This window comes from Cupressus sempervirens, chromosome 6 (assembly GCF_028749045.1).
Source record: "Cupressus sempervirens isolate cs-2001-9-10 chromosome 6, ASM2874904v1, whole genome shotgun sequence".
Lineage (NCBI taxonomy): Eukaryota > Viridiplantae > Streptophyta > Pinopsida > Cupressales > Cupressaceae > Cupressus > Cupressus sempervirens.
Window position 1 is genome coordinate 76,353,673 of NC_143123.1, and position 5,237 is coordinate 76,358,909.

Below are 5,237 nucleotides of genomic sequence, written 5' to 3' on the forward strand. Positions count from 1 at the left end.
CACATGTGGACTAGAGGAAAAACAACATAAGAGATACCTTGGTTTATCCCATTTAATAAATACAACCAAGGAAATATTACCAATTCTAACAATATTATGTTTTAGTGGTAATAAACTAGTATACCTAAAACATTAATTAATTTTTTTTGCAAATTAAGCCAAGAGATATCTAATTTCAAAACTTCTAAAATTTACAAATATAAATAATTTATCATATTATGTATTAAGAAAATAAAGAAGTTATCAAAGAAAAGAAAAAAGTTACTACAATTATCAATTCTACAATTTTATATCTACAATATATTTCAAATTCATAAAATCCAACATTTGTTTCTCATATGAAGGCTCCATTGCTCAAAATTTGGATGTGCTAACTTGCACATATCCAAGTAGTTTATTTGAAATATTTTAAAATAAATTTAGCAAGAAGAAAATACATAGAAGAAAATAAACATAGTAGAACCTAGGAATCATTAATTATATCTAATTATACTTTGCTTTCAGATGCATAGTCAAACTTTTCTTCTTTGATGACATGACACTTAATCCTCTATTCATCATTGTAAGTATCTTCTTTCATGTGAACTTTAAATATGAATTTATTGAAAATGACCTTGTGTATGATTTCTCCTAGTTTGACATCATCTTGATCTTGATCCTTCAATATCTTTAATTCTTTTGCTGTGATACCCATAATCTCTTCTCTTGCTTTTCCAAAAATAGTAACCCAAGTGAAACTTGTGTGATATTGAAATATACATTGAAGCATGTATATGTAATCACATTAAAAAAAACTCTTAAATCACATCTTTGACAATAACATTTACCATTTCCATCATTTCTCACGTTGTTTTGCATTGTCTATCTTCAAATTTTAAGGGGCAAGCTGCATAATAAAAATTATCCGCCTTTACAAAACATAGGGTAGCTTTTATCACAACCCAACAAGGTGCATTAGATCAAAGTCCCTAATCATTAACTTGAGCCACAATTTTTAACATTCTAGCTTGTCCAAAATATGTGATTTCCTTTGTAATAGAAGGGAAGCAAGACCTTTCCCTTTTATATCAAATCAAGATCTCAATTGATGTGCCTCCGAAAGATCTGGATATATTAAAAGTTGTGTTGTGCTAATTGTCTCTACAGATTTTCTTCCAAAATCACTGATGCATCCAACCTTTATAGCAAGAATGGGAAATTTTTTTAATTCACATAGGTTTTGGAATTGTTCACCTTCCTTATTGCAAATGCCACCCCACATTGTTAACTCCACTATGAAACCTGACTTGTCTTTCAATTGAAGTGTTATTTTTTGAATTTGTGTGGCATACTTTTTTACTATATAATTTTTGATGGAGAAAATGCTAAAACAACACCAATTATATCAACTATAGAATTGCTTTCCATGACATCAATTTCACTTAGTGATATAAAATTAAAATTTTGTTTAGGCACAAATTTTTCTTCCTCCAAACACAACTCAACTATGGAATTACTTCACAGTAGAATTTACCAATCATTCTTCAAATGATTATATTTTTTCCTATGCACATTTGAGGCTCCCTTTTGAGATTGCAAACATTTTTCAATCTCTATGCAATCATAAAATTTGTCTGCAACACCATTGAAACATGTAACTCTTATTTCTCCACCATCAAAATCAACCAAATCAAAACTAAAAACCTTTCTATCTCCTCTTGCATTATTGAATTGATGAAGATGAGCCTTTGTAGTAACTCTAGCTTTGGTTGTCCATACACTCCTATGTGGATGCAATGATGCAATATGAATGATTTTCCTAACAAACTTATTTCTTGCATGATTTAGTTGATCATATGAGTTGCTGGTAGAATCCATGCCTGCAGTATCATACCATTAAGAAAATTATAATCAATGTATTAAAATTAAGAAATATTAAACATAATAATATTTATAAAATAATATAAATTATTTAGTAATAGAAAATTATCTATTAAAAATAATAGAAAATAGCTCGATAGATAATAATAAAAAATAACTAATTTTTAGTAAAACAAATACTCATTATTAACAAATAATTTTAATTATCCAAACATATATTTTTAAATGAAAATCTAATATTAAATGTTAAACTTGAATTCACATATTTTAAAATTTTATATTTTCATATATTATGAAAATTTAGAAAACAAACACTTAAAAAATTAGATATTTGTAAAACTAAAATAACTAAAAGTATAAATAGAACTTTTTAAACTTTAAATATAATTCTTTTTAGAGCTGGATTTGATTGTGTGAATAATTTTTACCATCAACATTTCGGATCACACTACACGATCCATCATCATGATGTTCTTGCAAATGAAGAGAGGAGAAAAATGGTAGATTGTAGACCAAGAATCCAATAAAAGAAGAGGGGAAAAAGGCATCACAATAATCAAACACACCTACCATCAAGGACAAAAAGACCTAAAGATTACTCAACTAGAGGAGAGACCAGAAATAATTAAAAAATAAAAATAAAAAACCAATAGCACCAAATGACACAAGGAAAAGAAAGCTCACCAAGAAAAGCCAACAAAAAGAAAAATAGGAAAAAATAAAATAAAATAAAAACTAAACCAGCCTAAGGTTAAACCTAGATGACCACCTGCACAATTAGACAATATTAGGAAAAAAAAAAAAAAACCTATCAAAGCAATCAAGAGAAGAAGAAGAGAAATGACAATAAGTACAAATATAGGAACAAAGAAGAGGAAAAGAAAGAACAAAAAGAAATCAGGAAATTTAAAAGTAAAATAAAAATAAAAAATAACACCATGAAGAAAGAAATAATAAAACAACACACACACAATATATACACATATACGTAAATACACATATATGTAAATGCTACACACACACACACACACACACACACACACACACACACGTAAATGCATATGTATGCATAAATACATATAGTCTGCCAACCTGTTGATTGCCAATGAAATGAGGCAGCACACCACAAGCTACATATGTAGATGCCAACCTCCCACAATAGTTAGTTCTATGCATACCTTTCATCAAGGAAGTTGAGTCCAACAATTGCCTTTCTTTTCTTGATGTTTTGATCATTAAGAAATCAGAGGGCTCTTTTGGTCATTGTGTCTTCCGCAAAGCTACCCATTCTGATTGCTACTTCCATGCCTCCTCCCACCACCATCCTAACTAGAAAGAGGCCATTCTCAAAACCCTTGCTTTGAGAGCCCTTTGGATCTATGATGATGATCACTTACCTCTTGAGCTTGCTCATCTTCACCAAGTTTTTATGAAGAATGGTTATTCCAACAAGCCAATCTCCAGAGCCTTCCATTGTGCTAGGTCTATTTTTCTCTACCCCCCCTGCCCTGCTTCCTAACCCACCCCCTTTCATCTCCCTTCCCTTTGTTGAGGGAATCTCCCACAAAATCTCCAAGTTTTTGGTTAGAAAAGGGATTCGTATTTCCTTCAAGCCCTTATTCATCCTCAATAGATACCTTTCCCCTCTTAAGGACTCTAGGAACCCTTTTCTGGAGTTACGGGTCTACAAGGTTCATTGCTCGTATAACGCCCCCTACATAGGCAAAACAAGTCGCTCCTTCCACACTAGACTTAAAGAACATGCAACAGATATCAGGCATGAATGAGTTCTCAAGTTTGCCCTTGCTAAGCATTCTTCTTCCACCAAGCATCATATTTTATTAGAGGATGCTTCAATTGTTGCTAGGGAGGACAACTTCTTTAATAGAAAGTTCAAAGAAGTGATTGAGATACCCATCCAACCTAAATCGCGATGATAGTTGGCCTTTGAATCACTCTTGGCATCCCTTACTCTCAACCCTTAGGCACTCTCACCTGCCCTCCTCTTGACCTCCTCCCCCATGTCGTGTTGTTAGTTGAGCTTGTGGTTGTTCTTGTCCCTTCGTGAGTTGTTCCTCAAAGCTCCTCCCCGTGTTTTTGACTTGTCGTCCTTGTTCTTTCTCCTCTTTTCAGCTAGCTCAGTCTTTTTCCTTGTCCATAGGGTTCTTCCTTCCCCCTACTCTTTGTGTCCCTCGCAGCCTCAACTTGATGCCTCCTTGGTCTTTTCATGACTCCTTTTCCTTATGTCATGTAGCTTGTGGTGTGCTGCCTCATTTCATTGGTTGCATTTTCTCTTTTTACCCTTTCACCCTTCTTTTATTTTTATTTTTAAAATATGTGTGTGTGTGTGTATATGTGTGTGTGTGTGTGTGTGTGTGTGTGTGTGTGTGTGTGTGTGTGTGTGTGTGTGTGTGCATGCTTATTTTTATATTATTATTATTATTTTTACTATTATTATTCTTATTTATATATATTATTATTTTTTATGATTATTATTATTGTGTATATATATATATATATATATATATATATATATATATATATATATATATATATATATATTATAAGGTTTTATGGACAAGGAAGTGGATATATATGTATATATGTATACAAATATATATAAATATGTATATTATATTATATTATATATATAATAAATATTATATACACATATAGATATGTATATATATATATATATATATATATATATATATGTATGTATATATATATATATATATATATATATATATATAGATATATATATATATATATATATATATATATATATATATATATATATATATATATATGTATGTATGTATGTATATATGTATATAGATACAAATGCATTTACATATATGTGTGTGTATATATACATATATATACACATGCATTTACATATATGTGTGTGTGTGTGTGTGTGTGTGTGTGTGTGTGTGTGTGTGTGTTTGTGTGTGTATTGTTTTATTATTTCCTTCTTTCTTGTGTTTTTGTTCTTTCTTCTCTTGATTGGTTTGATAGGTTTTTTTTGTTGTTATTGTCTAATTGTGTGGGTGATCATCGGGGTTTAACCTTGGGCCAGTTTAGTTTTTATTTTATTTTAATTTTTTCTATTTTTAATTTAATTTATATTTTTGTTGGCTTTTCTAGGTGGGCTTTCTTTTTCTTGTCTCTTTTGGTGCTGTTGTTTATTTATTTTTATTTTAAAATTATTTTTGGTCTCTCCTCTAGTTGAGTCATCTTTAGGTCTTTTTGTCCTTGATGGTAGGTGTGCTCGATTATTGTGTTACCTTCCATCCCCTTCTTTTATTGGATTCTTAGTTTGCAATCTACCATTTTTCTCCTCTCTTCATTTGCATGAACATCTTGATGATGGA

The 5,237-nt window shown here is 30.5% G+C and overlaps 1 pseudogene; it reads right to left on the reverse strand.

Annotated features, from left to right (window-relative positions):
- Positions 1–487: 487 nt before the first annotated feature.
- On the reverse strand, positions 488–3,883 carry LOC149551240 (replication protein A 70 kDa DNA-binding subunit A pseudogene; annotated as a pseudogene).
- Between the last annotated feature and the right edge of the window lie 1,354 nt (positions 3,884–5,237).